The sequence below is a fragment of the Bufo bufo genome, chromosome 4 (genome assembly GCF_905171765.1).
Source record: "Bufo bufo chromosome 4, aBufBuf1.1, whole genome shotgun sequence".
NCBI lineage: Eukaryota > Metazoa > Chordata > Amphibia > Anura > Bufonidae > Bufo > Bufo bufo.
Window position 1 is genome coordinate 44,829,777 of NC_053392.1, and position 15,110 is coordinate 44,844,886.

At 48.2% G+C, this 15,110-nt stretch overlaps 1 non-coding gene across 1 annotated transcript; it reads right to left on the minus strand.

Moving 5' to 3' along the window:
- Nucleotides 1-2,406: 2,406 nt before the first annotated feature.
- TRNAL-CAG lies at nucleotides 2,407-2,489 on the minus strand. Its single transcript has one exon. It is a non-coding gene; the product is annotated as a tRNA-Leu (tRNA).
- Nucleotides 2,490-15,110: the final 12,621 nt, after the last annotated feature.

The window sequence follows — 15,110 nt, forward strand, 5'->3', positions numbered from 1 at the left end:
TTTTGCGGATCCGATCCATCTATCAGTGCATCCGTAAAAATCATGCGGACATCTGAATGGAGCTTTACAGGGGGGTAATCAATGACAGGGGGGTGATCAATGACAGGGGGGTGATCAGGGAGTCTATATGGGGTGATCACCACAGTATTGATCATGCCCCTGTAAGGCTTCATTCAGACGTCCGGATGCGTTTTGCGGATCCGATCCATCTATCAGTGCATCCGTAAAAATCATGCGGACATCTGAATGGAACTTTACAGGGGGGTAATCAATGACAGGGGGGTGATCAATGACAGGGGGGTGATCAGGGAGTCTATATGGGGTGATCACCACAGTCATTGATCATGCCCCTGTAAGGCTTCATTCAGACGTCCGGATGCGTTTTGCGGATCGGATCCATCTATCAGTGCATCCGTAAAAATCATGCGGACATCTGAATGGAGCTTTACAGGGGGGTAATCAATGACAGGGGGGTGATCACCACAGTCATTGATCATGCCCCTGTAAGGCTTCATTCAGACGACCGGATGCGTTTTGCGGATCCGATCCATGTATCAGTGCATCCGTAAAAATCATGCGGACATCTGAATGGAGCTTTACAGGGGGGTAATCAATGACAGGGGGGTAATCAATGACAGGGGGGTGATCAGGGAGTCTATATGGGGTGATCACCACAGTCATTGATCATGCCCCTGTAAGGCTTCATTCAGACGTCCGGATGCGTTTTGCGGATCCGATCCATCTATCAGTGGATCCGTAAAAATCATGCGGACGTCTGAATGGAGCTTTACAGGGGGTTGATCAATGACAGGGGGGTAATCAATGACAGGGGGGTGATCAGGGAGTCTATATGGGGTGATCAGGGGTGATTAGGGGTGATCAGGGGCTAATAAGGGGTTAATAAGTGATGGGGGGGGTGTAGTGTAGTGTAGTGGTGCTTGGTGCTACTTTACTGAGCTACCTGTGTCCTCTGGTGGTCGATCCAAACAAAGGGGACCACCAGAGGACCAGGTAGCAGGTATATTAGACGCTGTTATCAAAACAGCGTCTAATATACCTGTTAGGGGTTAAAAAAAACACATCTCCAGCCTGCCAGCGAACGATCGCCGCTGGCAGGCTGGAGATCAACTCTCTTACCTTCCGTTCCTGTGAGCGCGCGCGCCTGTGTGCGCGCGTTCACAGGAAATCTCGCGTCTCGCGAGATGACGCGTATATGCGTGACTGTGCGCAGCGCTGCCACCTCCGGAACGCGATCCTGCGTTAGGCGGTCCGGAGGTGGTTAAGGGGCTAAAAATGGATATTATACTGAAGACATGTGCATGAGCCCACGGGCTGTAGAGATTCCCATCAGCTGGGCAATATTCCTTGAATACACACAACTCAAAAGGGTTTTCTGATGCTTTAATACTAATGGCCTATACTTAAGATAGACCATCAACATCTGATCAGTGGGCATCCGACACCCGAGCACGACCACCGATCGGCTGAACGGGAGCAGCGCTGCAGTATCCGGCTCTGTCCACTATAGGAATGGACAGAGCTGTGTAGTTCCAGCAGCAAAGTTACCGCAGAACAGCTGATCGGCGGGGGTGCAGGGTGGCGGACCCCCTACATTCAGATATTAATGCCTATACAGAAGATTGTTCGTCAGTATTGAAGTATAGGAAGACCACTGTAAAGGGTTGATAGAGTGATTGCATATCTTTCGGATTGATGGGTGACCGGTGGCCAGGACTCCCACCGACCCGGAAAATGAAGGGCTGCGGCGGTGATTCGGAGCGATGGCCCCTTCAAGGCTGGGGGGGTTATTAAAGCTTCCAAGTCAAGACTTAACAAATTTGGTGAATTTTACACCAGCGGACTTTGTACTATGAATGGCGTTTCATACAACGTTAATTTCACCCACAGTGGCCAAGAGCACCCCTAAACCACAGCCGTGCCCCCCTACTCCCTATGATCATGAGTGTCGCCGCAGTTGGATCCCCACTGATCACAAACTGAAGGCACAGCCTACAATTATGTCTTCACTTTCTGCAATCGGAAAACCAGTTCACTAACAGAGCGTTCCATTTCTAAAAGGGGCGATTCCAATAATATTATGAATTGCTATCTATGCCATCCCTTTTAAGAGTCAATTTACCATTTCTAAACCATTGGCCTTCTTGCCGGTCACACGGCAATATTGTGTTACTTCTGCAAGTCTCCAGGAAAACAAAATGCACAAAGTGCCCCAAATGTTTACTGTTCCTATAATTGTAAAGAAGCCCAAAACACATATAGTAGCTATCTAATACCAATATAATAAGCTGTAAACTGGTTTTATATCTATGTCTCTCATGCATAATATGTATTTTCTTCTAATATAACTAGGGACACACAGTTGTGGGGGAAAAAAAAAAAAAGTATTGTCAGAAGTGGGATTCGAACCCACGCCTCCAGAGGAGACTGCGACCTGAACGCAGCGCCTTAGACCGCTCGGCCATCCTGACTACATACTCGAAGACTCCAGCCAGGACAATAGAGCTTGTGATCTCCGGTCACATGACTATGAGCTATACAGTGCATGATCAGTGAGGTCCCTCTGTACAGACAGTACGGTCAGGGCTGTGCTGGGGTCTTCCACAGAGCCCTGGATGCTGCAGCCGCACCGTTCGAGCCTCTGCTGAAGGGAGTGACGTTCTGATCATGTGACACAATAGAACGTCAGCGCTGCTCTGTTGCTAGGTAACGCTGATAAAATAAGGAAGAACCTCTGGCTTTGCAGTCTAATCCCGGCGCCCTGCTGTAATGTGACAGGCTACATACATGTGCGACTAGGAACACAGCATACCCAGTAACAGTGTCAACCAGTGCCGGACCGAATACCCCAGTAAAAGTGCCAACAGGTGCTCCCTGTAACAGCATCAGCATAACAGAGCCCCAATATACAGAGCGTGCCCTCATATACAGTGCCCCCCGCCCCTCATATACAGTGCCCCCCGCCCCTCATATACAGTGCTAGCCTGAGTGCCCCTCATCTACAGTGCTAGCCTGAGTGCCCCTCATATACAGTGCTAGCCTGAGTGCCCCTCATATACACTGCTAGACTGAGTACCCCTCATATACAGTGCTAGCCTGAGTGCCCCTCATATACAGTGCTAGCCTGAGTGCCCCTCATATACAGTGCCCCCCGCCCCTCATATACAGTGCTAGCCTGAGTGCCCCTCGTATACAGTGCTAGCCTGAGTGCCCCTCATATACAGTGCCCCACCCGCCCCTCATATACAGTGCCCCACCCGCCCCTCATATACAGTGCCCCCCGCCCCTCATATACAGTGCCCCCCCCCACCCCTCATATACAGTGCCCCCCCGCCCCTCATATACAGTGCTAGCCTGAGTGCCCCCCATATACAGTGCCCCCGCCCCTCATATACAGTGCCCCCCCGCCCCTCATATACAGTGCTAGCCTGAGTGCCCCTCATATACAGTGCTAGCCTGAGTGCCCCTCATATACAGTGCTAGCCTGAGTGCCCCCCATTTACAGTGCCCCCCGCCCCTCATATACAGTGCTAGCCTGAGTGCCCCTCATATACAGTGCCCCCCGCCCCTCATATACAGTGCTAGCCTGAGTGCCCCTCATATACAGTGCTAGCCTGAGTGCCCCTCATATACAATGCCCCCCGCCCCTTATATACAGTGCTAGCCTGAGTGCCCCTCATATACAGTGCCCCCCACCCCTCATATACAGTGCTAGCCTGAGTGCCCCTCATATACAGTGCTAGCCTGAGTGCCCCCCATTTACAGTGCCCCCCGCCCCTCATATACAGTGCTAGCCTGAGTGCCCCCCATATACAGTGCCCCCGCCCCTCATATACAGTGCCCACCCGCCCCTCATATACAGTGCCCCCCCGCCCCTCATATACAGTGCTAGCCTGAGTGCCCCTCATATACAGTGCCCCCCGCCCCTCATATACAGTGCTAGCCTGAGTGCCCCTCATATACAGTGCCCCCCGCCCCTCATATACAGTGCTAGCCTGAGTGCCCCTCATATACAGTGCTAGCCTGAGTGCCCCTCATATACAGTGCTAGCCTGAGTGCCCCTCATATACAATGCCCCCCGCCCCTTATATACAGTGCTAGCCTGAGTGCCCCTCATATACAGTGCTAGCCTGAGTGCCCCTCATATACAGTGCTAGCCTGAGTGCCCCCCATTTACAGTGCCCCCCGCCCCTCATATACAGTGCTAGCCTGAGTGCCCCTCATATACAGTGCCCCCCGCCCCTCATATACAGTGCTAGCCTGAGTGCCCCTCATATACAGTGCTAGCCTGAGTGCCCCTCATATACAGTGCTAGCCTGAGTGCCCCCCATTTACAGTGCCCCCCGCCCCTCATATACAGTGCTAGCCTGAGTGCCCCTCATATACAGTGCTAGCCTGAGTGCCCCTCATATACAGTGCCCCCCGCCCCTCATATACAGTGCTAGCCTGAGTGCCCCTCATATACAGTGCTAGCCTGAGTGCCCCTCATATACAATGCCCCCCGCCCCTTATATACAGTGCTAGCCTGAGTGCCCCTCATATACAGTGCCCCCCGCCCCTCATATACAGTGCTAGCCTGAGTGCCCCTCATATACAGTGCTAGCCTGAGTGCCCCCCATTTACAGTGCCCCCCGCCCCTCATATACAGTGCTAGCCTGAGTGCCCCTCATATACAGTGCCCCCCGCCCCTCATATACAGTGCTAGCCTGAGTGCCCCTCATATACAGTGCTAGCCTGAGTGCCCCTCATATACAGTGCCCCCCGCCCCTCATATACAATGCTAGCCTGAGTGCCCCTCATATACAGTGCCCCCCGCACCTCATATACAATGCTAGCCTGAGTGCCCCTCATATACAGTGCCCCCCACCCCTCATATACAGTGCTAGCCTGAGTGCCCCTCATATACAGTGCCCCCCGCCCCTCATATACAGTGCTAGCCTGAGTGCCCCTCATATACAGTGCCCCCCGCCCCTCATATACAGTGCTAGCCTGAGTGCCCCTCATATACAGTGCTAGCCTGAGTGCCCCTCATATACAGTGCTAGCCTGAGTACCCCTCATATACAGTGCTAGCCTGAGTGCCCCTCATATACAGTGCTAGACTGAGTGCCCCTCATATACAGTGCCCCCCGCCCCTCATATACAGTGCTAGCCTGAGTGCCCCTCATATACAGTGCTAGCCTGAGTGCCCGTCATATACAGTGCTAGACTGAGTACCCCTCATATACAGTGCTAGCCCGAGTGCCCCTCATATACAGTGCCCCCCGCCCCTCATATACAGTGCTAGCCTGAGTGCCCCCCATGGTGCTCCAAGTGACAGCGTTCTATTAGCAGCCCCAGTCTGAGAGCCAATTAGTGTCCCCATGTATAGTAGCAAACAGGCAAAGAGTGAGCCCATAGCATGAGAGTGTCCATTAACACTACCAGGTAGATAGTGCCCCCCACAATCAGTTTCAGTCAGAGTGCCCATAAACATTGGCAGACAGTATCCCCAAACAGTGCCCCCCATAATCAGTTCCAGGCAAAGTACCCATAAACATTATAAGGCAGATATTGCCCCCAAAACACCGCCCCCTCCCCCATAATGAGTTCCAGGCAAAGTACCCATAAACATTACCAGGCAGATATTGCCCCAAAAACATCGCGCCGCCTGAGCTGTACAGCGTGGGACACAGGCCAGAAGAGGCCTTCACCGCTTCACTGAGAGTCATGGAGGTAAGTATGTGAGTTAATTTTATTTTATTTTTTTAACACTATGCTGTTGCCCAGAATAGGGAAGGGGGGAGAGGAGCACTATGGGGGCATCTACTAGGGGGCATTATACTGGCACACATGGGGGGAGAGGAGCACTATGGGGGCATCTACTAGGGGGCTTTATACTGGCACACATGGGGGGAGAGGAGCACTATGGGGGCATCTACTAGGGGGCTTTATACTGGCACACATGGGGGGAGAGGAGCACTATGGGGGCATCTACTAGGGGGCTTTATACTGGCACACATGGGGGGAGAGGAGCACTATGGGGGCATCTACTAGGGGGCTTTATACTGGCACACATGGGGAGAGGAGCATTATAGAGGCATCTACTTGGAGGCATTATTTACTGGCACAGATGAGAGGGAGCACTATGGGGGCATCTACTAGGGGGCATTATTTACTGGCACACATGGGGAGAGAAGCACTATGGGGGCATCTACTGGGATCCCTATTTTTTTAAATTATACTTGCACTATAGGGGGAAGAGGAGCCATATGAGGGTATGTACTGGGGGCCCTATATATTGGCATTATATACTGTCACACATGGGGGGCATTATATAGGGGCATTTTATACTGGCACAAACTATATGCAATATGGGGGTGGGGATGAGTACCATAGTGGCGTTTTATACTGGCATACATTATATGGGCACTATGGGGAAGGGGGGAGAGGAACATTATCGGGGCATCTACTTGGGGCACTCTATAGGGGTATTTTATACTGGCACATTATGTCAGGCACCATGGAACGGGGGGAGGAGCACTCTGGGGGCACTATATAGGAGTATTTTATACTGGTGCAAAATTATGGGACACTATGGGGAGATTAGTTCAACTGGGGACACTAAGAGGGCTTTTTTGGGGCACACAGTAGGGGGCATTGGCACACATTATGAGGGCACTATAGGGACACTAAGAGGAGGTATTTTTTTTACTGCCACACAACAGGGCATTTTTTGTATAATTATTTTTGGGGGACATTATGTTTCTTAGTGTCAGGGACACTATTTGCTGGGCGCAGTTATTTTTTAGGGCACTGTGTGCCAATAATTATTGAAGGGGCACTATCTGGTACTAGTATTTTTAGGGGGTTTATCTGTTTCTGCAGTATACAGGCTGGGCCATTTATATGGATACACCTTAATAAAATGGGAATGGTTTGTGATATTAACTTCCTGTTTGTGGCACATTAGTATATGTGAGGGGGGAAACTTTTCAAGATGGGTGGGGACCATGGCGGCCATTTTGAATCCAACTTTTGTTTTTTCAATAGGAAGAGGGTCATGTGACACATCAAACTTATTGGGAATTTCACAAGAAAAACAATGGTGTGCTTGGTTTTAACGTAACTTTATTATTTATGAGTTATTTACAAGTTTCTGACCACTTCTAAAATGTGTTCAATGTGCTGCCCATTGTGTTGGATTGTCAATGAAACCCTCTTCTCCCACTCTTCACACACTGATAGCAACACCGCAGGAGAAATGCTAGCACAGGCTTCCAGTATCCGTAGTTTCAGGTGCTGCACATCTCGTATCTTCACAGCATAGACGATTGCCTTCAGATGACCCCAACTGATACTGGAAGCCTGTGCTAGCATTTCTCCTGCGGTGTTGCTATCAGTGTGTGAAGAGTGGGAGAAGAGGGTTGCATTGACAATCCAACACAATGGGCAGCACATTGAACACATTTTATAAGTGGTCAGAAACTTGTAAATAACTCATGAAAGAATAAAGTTACATTAAAATCAAGCACACCGTTGTTTTTCTTGTGAAATTCCCAATAAGTCTGATGTGTCAAATGACCCTCTTCCTATTGAAAAAACAAAAGTTGGATTCAAAATGGCCAACTTCAAAATGGCCGCCATGGTCACCACCCATCTTGAAAAGTTTCCCCCCTCACATATACTAATGTGCCACAAACAGGAAGTTAATATCACCAACCATTCCCATTTTATTAAGGTGTATCCATATAAATGGCCCACCCTGTAGTATTGGGGAGCACAGTAGGCACAGGATGGGGTGTTCAGAAGGTTGGAGGATGTTGGAAAAGTAGGAAACTAAGATGTCTGTCTGTCAAACTCTGCAGAGAGAAGAGACGGCAGAAAGGAATCATCATGGTGGTCTGGTCTGAAAGCAGAAGATGTAAGAAGACGTCACTGGATGTACAGTACAAGGTATGTGGCGCTGTATTAGGCCGCTTTCACATCCGCGTTAGCAATCTGGCAAAAATGCAGAGAATCAGCGGGACATAAACCGCTGCATGCTGTGGTTTGTGTCCGGACGGATCGTAGTGCCGCGGGTGTGAAAGTAGCCTTACCTTGGTGTATGTTTTGTGTTGCTGTATGTAATATTAGGAGGGAATAGGTTAGGTTGAGAATTTGGCATGGGGGTGGAGGGGCCCAGGCACATTCTTTGCACAGGGGCCCTCTGCTGTCTGTGTCCGCCCCTGTGCAACCAGATGGCGATACGTGAGCTGTAAAGATGGGCTCCTAGCTTTGGAGGAGACCTGATGCCTTCTATTTTCAAAAAAAGAGTCTTGGACGATGAGATATGTAAAAAGCTACTGTGGGTCCATAACACTAACAACTAACGCATAATAAAAGCACAAAAAATAAATCAGTCTACACGTCTCCATTTTCTTAAAGCCATATTTTTTTTTGTCGGGCGATTATCTTATGTAGGGGCTTATTTTTTGACGGTTTTATTGGTACAATTTTGGGGTATATATGTCTTTTTGATCGCTTGGTATTACACTTTTTCTGATGTAAGGTGACAAAAAAATAGCTTTTTTGGTGCAGTTTTTATTTATTTTCTTTACGGCATTTGCCTTTTGGAGGTAGAGTGTGTGATAGTTTTATAGAACAGGTTGTTACGGATGCAGCGATACCGAATATGTTATTTTTATTTATTTATTTTGGTTTTACACAATAAAAGCATTTTAGATCATGTTTTTTTTTTTATGTCTCCATTTTCTTTTCTTTTTTTTTTATGGCGTTCACCGTGCAGGGAAAGTAAGGGTACTTTCACACTTGCGTTGTTGAAACTGACTGCCGGATCCGGAAATCCGTATGCAAAACAGATAGCATTTGTTTCCGGATCCGGCTGACAAATGCATTGAAAACACCGGATCCATCTCTCCGGTGTCATCCGGAAAAAACGGATCCGGTATTCATTTTTTTCACATTTTTTAAAGGTCTGCGCATGCGCAGATTGGGAAACCGGATCCAGTTTTCCCGGAACACTTGGTACCGGATCCGGCATTAATACATTTCAATGGAAATTAATTCTGGCAAGTGTTCCGGAATTTTGGCTGGAGAAAATACTGCAGCGTGCTGCTGTATTTTCTCCGGCCGAATACCGTAAGAGGGACTGAACTGATGCATACTGAATGGATTGCTTTCCATTCATAATGCATTAGGATAAAACTGAAGCGTTTTTTTTTCCGGTATTGAGCCCCTGTAACGGAACTCAATGCCGGAAAACTTTAACGCAAGTGTGAAAGTAGCCTAACGTGATTCTTTTATAGATCCGGTCGTTACGATTGCAGCGATACCAAACATGTTTAGTGTTTTTTTTTATGTGCGTATATAGAAAGAAATTAGATTTGTTTTTACTTTTTTTTTCACTTTTTTAACACTTTTCGGACTTAGACCCACTTGGTTCTCGAAGATTCAGTGGGTCTGATGGCTCTACAATCCACTGCACAGTAAGCCTGATCAGGCTCAGATATACCATGGCAAGCTGGATGCCTGTGAAGGCGTCCGGTTGCCATGGTAACTATCGGGACGCAGCCACAGCAGCCCGATGAGGGAGGGAGCCTCCTCTATTAAAAATAGGCGCCGCAGGTCCAGGTCTCTGTAAACTATTTCCACAGTGTGTGGATGAGATCTGATCCACTGATACTGTACTCCACAGAGATATTCCGTCTGCAAATCCGGAAGGAAAACCTGCAGCATTTCCATCTTATGTGGACGATGTAATAGTATGTATGCCGGATATCTAATATACACATTTATGTACCTCCAATAGTATCACACTTCTCAAGTGTTGAAAACCTACATATTATCATGGCATATCCTGTCTTCTTCCCATCTGGACATTTATGGCACATCCACAGTATATGCCGCTAATGTCCGATAGGGGCAGGTCCCACTCCGATCTCGAGAATGGGGCCCCATCTAGCTGAGTGTGCGCGGCTCTCTTCATTCACTCCTATGGGACTTCTGAAAATGGCACTTCTTCAGCAGAATATCCATAGAGGTGCACAGAGCTGCGCATGCGCTGCCACCTCGCCGTTCCTTGTGGAGCAAGACGAGGCCCCATTCTTTAAATAATGATATCCTCAATGTCTGAGGACACCTCTGGGACCCGCACCTATACTTAGAACAGAGCCTGAAAAGTGATGGAGGGCATGTGCGGCCACCTTCTATTCCTTCGTATGGGAGCCATGCTATTTCCATAACCCCCGTAGAAGTGAATAGAGCAGTAGCCACGCGCGGGTTCATCACTTGGGTGGTGCGCTTCCCATTCAGTTCACTGGGACTTCCGAAAATAGCCAAGCGTGCCACTCAGCTAGTTTTGGCGCTCCCATATGAATATATGGAGGGCAGCCTCGTATGTGCGGTGCGTGCGCCCTCCGTCACTTTGTGGGCTCCATTCTAAGTATAGACATTGGGGGCATATCGCTAGGATATGCCCCTCCAATGTCCAAGATGGGAAAAACTTAACCTGCGCACACGGTTTTCAGTGAACCACACTGAGATTATGAGCTTCACCTGTACAAAGCAGTGCGGGTCCAAATAATACGTTAACCGTGAATACGTTAACCGTGATACATATCGCACAGCCGAAGAAACGCGGTGTAGCGCCATCCTACATGGCACTTAACGGAAGTGAACGGGGTTACGTTTCGACCCGCACATTACCACAAGATAGCAGCAAGAAATCCAAACCTGATGTATTTCTTGCAATGGCCCTGCTCTCACTTTCTTTAGTTGCCAGGCAGCACTTTTTACCTCACAGAGGTGTAGTCTACCATTGCTTTAAATGCTTCCTATGTGTGAGAACAAGTCTCATCGGATATGGTGTTATAATATACTGTTAAATTTCTCTTAAGCTCCCCCTGCCCTTGTGTCCACTAATAATTAAGGGAAAGTGTTATAAACAAGCCGCCATTTGTCTACATCGCCTCAGGCCGCTGTTTCCATGACAACCGGCACAAGCCGCCTGAGATCTACGCAGCAGCGGCGCTGATAAAGAAGGTTTTGGCGCCCACGGTCAGCGAGGGGAGGGGCTAACTTTCCCGCCTCTTTACTAACCACGCCCACCGCCCGGGAACAGCAGCGCCACAGATTTAGCAGGTTGTGAGTGAGAGGATTGTGGCGCCATGTCAGCTCGTTCTGACAGGAAAAAGGAGATTTTTTTCCTCCCCTCAGGTTCTTTACATTATTACTTATAGGGTTGTTGTAAGATCTGACGGTTTTTACTTCACTGACACAACCTCCTTGTGTTGAAAAATGCGCAAGTTATAAAAAGTGTTTAGTCAGAGAATTGCCAAGGGTCTTCGAGGAATTTGTGACCGGTCCTTACAGCCTTCACTAAATTAAGTCCAAGACTTGGATGTGTGTAGTGTCTGCAAGTATGGCTGTTCAGGTTTGTGTTGTTATTATGGTTAATTTGCTTAAATATTTTTATAATGGAAGCCATGAAGAAATGCAAGTGGTGCAAAACCGAGATCAGAGGGGTCTGACAGACAGTGGGTACCTTGGAACATGATGGATTATGTTACACGTTAAAGAGGTTGTCAAGATTTTCTGACGCGTAAATTTCTCATTTTTCACACAATGGATTTAGGAAATGCGTGGAAGGTGTGTTTTTTTTGTTTAGTTTTTTCCCCCCCAGCTTCCCATTTATTTCAGCGGAAGAACCAGCATGGATTTTGCTCCAAGATACAGCATGCTGATTATTGTATTTTTGTGGGGAATGGGAGGCATTTTGGGTGCAAAAATACGCATGGAAAAAAACCGCACCAAAGAGTTGTGAGTTGCTTTCCTGCCTCAAAACAGCCTCCCATTCGTTGCAATGGAAAACATTATTTTTATTTTTTTACACATGGCCTGTCCTCGTGCAGAATCGGCGCTAAATCTCCCATTGAAATACCTAGGAAGCAATAAAAAAAAACTGCGCCGTGTAAGTGAGTGCCCATTGGATAAAAAAATATATATAATTAAAATCCACATAAAACACCCACTTTTGCGCTGAAAAAAAACCCAGTGGATTTTGCAAGGATTTATTTAATTTTTTTTAATTTTTCAAACTTAGTAACTTGTTGTTTTCTAAACCCCATACGCTGTAAAGACCTTGTGATGTCACAGGCACATGTGACATCGTAGTCCTGTAGCAACAGGGTCATATCTACATCCCATGTGCTGTGGTAATAAAGATAACCAGTCCCTGTGATGTCATAGCCCTTACGCTGGGTTCACACATGAGCGTACCATGTTGCGCTCTGTATGCACGATTTTATCGGGCGGCTCCAAAACTAGCAAACGCCCATTGTCGCGCGTTCCCTGAAGTCTATGTACGGGAACGTGCGACCATACGCCCCAAAGACGCTCCTGTACTTCTTGGGGCGTAGGGCGCTTTACAGCGCTTTCGTACGCGCTGTAAAATGCTCAGGTGAGAACCATTTCCATAGGGAATCATTGGTTCTTGCCTGTTGAGCGTTTTACAGCGCGTAGGAACGTGCTGTAAAACGCTCAGGTGTGAACCCAGCCTAAAAAAAAAGTCTCATCCAGCATAGTCTCTGCCATTTCACTGTGAGCTGAGCTTAGGGCTCATGCACCCGACCGTATGGCTTTTTCAGTGTTTTGCGGTTCGTTTTTTACGGATCCGTTCCGTGTTTTTTTTTTTTTTGTTTCCGTTAAGTTTTTCCGTATGCCATATACATTATACAGTAAATTACATAGAAAAAATTGGGCTGGGCATAACATTTTCAATAGATGGTTCCGCAAAAACATATCTTTTCACGGTACGGAAATACTGAAACTGAATGCACACGGAGACACTTCAGTTTTTTGCTAAACCATTGAAATGAATGGTTCAGTATATGTACTGCATACTGAACTCAAAAACAGCCAGTATACTAAACGCACAATACTGTCGTGTGCATGAGCCCTAAGGCCTCTTTCACACTTGCGTTGTCCGGATCCGGCGTGTACTCCACTTGCCGGAATTACACGCCGGATCCGGAAAAACGCAAGTGTACTGAAAGCATTTGAAGATGGAGCCGTCTTCAAAATGCGTTCAGTGTTACTATGGCAGCCAGGACGCTATTAAAGTCCTGGTTGCCATAGTAGGAGCGGGGGAGCAGTATACTTACAGTCCGTGCGGCTCCCGGGGCGCTCCAGAATGACGTCAGAGCGCCCCATGTGCATGGATGATGTGATCCATGCGCTTGGGGCGCCCTGACGTCACTCTGGAGCGCCCGGGGAGCCGCACGGACGGTAAGTATACCGCTACACTTTACCATGGCTGCCAGGACTTTAGCGTCCCAGCAGCCATGGTAACCATTCAGAAAAAGCTAAACGTCGGGTCCGGCAATGCGCAGAAACGACGTTTAGCTTAAGGCCGGATCCAGATCAATGCCTTTCAATGGGCATTAATTCCGGATCCGTCGATGCGGCAAGTGTTCAGGATTTTTGACCGGAGCAAAAAGCGCAGCATGCTGCGGTATTTTCTCCGGCCAAAAATGTTCTGGTCCGGAACTGAAGACATCCTGATGCATCCTGAACGGATTTCTCTCCATTCAGAATGCATTAGGATAATCCTGATCAGGATTCTTCCAGCATAGAGCCCCGACGACGGAACTCTATGCCGGAAGAAAAGAACGCAGGTGTGAAAGGGCCCTTAGAAAGAGATGTGACAAGCACAAATTCGCTGGGGACAGTTAGTTTTTGGAGACTGCAGCGACAGTGCAGGTGCAGTGTAATCGTCCTCTGTATCCTAGTCACTTCGGAATAATACTGTACTAATAATTATTCTGTAAGTATTTGACTAACTGCCCAGTTCCTGCTGTGTATTCACCTCAGACCCAGTCACCCCACCTAGGGGCTTATAGATCCACTAGAGCCCTCATTTCCCACAGCACCTCTTACAAGTGGCAGCTTACCACACCAGGCTGCCACTCCAGTAATGGTGATGCTGGCAGTGCCACTGCACAGGCGTCCTCCACAGTGGTCTCAGAGTTGCGCAGCAAATGGCCCAGCAGCCGCTTAAATTGACAAATCAGGAGCCTCCTTACCAATAACAAAGCTCTATATGTAGTAGGGATCGACCGATATTGATTTTTTTAGGGCCGATACCGATAATTTGTCAACTTTCAGGCCGATAGCCGATAATTTATACCGATATTCTGGGTATTTTTATTTTTGAGAATTTTTTTTTTTCCTACACAAATCTGATGAAAATTTATGTTTATTGTTAACGTGTATTATTATTTTATTTTTTTGTAAATCTTTTTCATTTATACTTAATATTTTTGTGTTTTGTTTTTTTTTACTAACTTTTAGCCCCCTTAGGGACTAGAACCCTTGTCCTATTCACCCTAATAGAGCTCTATCAGGGTGAATAGGATCTCACACTGTCCCTGCTGCTCTGTGCACACAGCAGCAAGGTTACTGACTATGGCAGCCAGGGCTTTAATAGCGTCCTGGCTGCCATGGTAACCGATCGGAGCCCCAGGCTTACACTGCTGGGGCTCCGATCGGAGGAGGAGGGGAGAGGGGATCCTGTGGCCACTGCCACCAATGATTAATACTGGGGGGGGGGGCTTGGGTGGGGGGGCGCACTGCGCCATCAATGATTAATACTGGGGGGCGCACTGCGCCACCAATGAAGATACCTCTCTCATTCACATACAGGAGGCGGGAGCTGGCTGCAGAATCACATAGCCGGCTCCCGACCTCTATGAGCGGTAGCTGCGATCCGCAGCACCTAAGGGGTTAACTACCGCGGACCGCAGCTGCCGTTCATAGAGGTCGGGAGCCGGCTATGTGATTCTGCAGCTCCCGCCTCCTGTATATGAGTTAATGAAAGACTCATCTTTATTGGTGGCGCAGCGGCCACAGCCCCTCTTGTCTTGTCCCCTCTCATTGGCGGCAGCAGCAGCACAGGGGGGAGGAGACGCTGCTTCCTTCTCCCCTGTGCTGCGGAGGGAACACTGAGAGCAGTGCGTTCTGTGTTCCCAATACGTTATCGGAATATCGGCAAAATAGATGCCGATAACTGTCAAAATCATCAATATCGGCCGATAATATCGGTAAAACCGATAA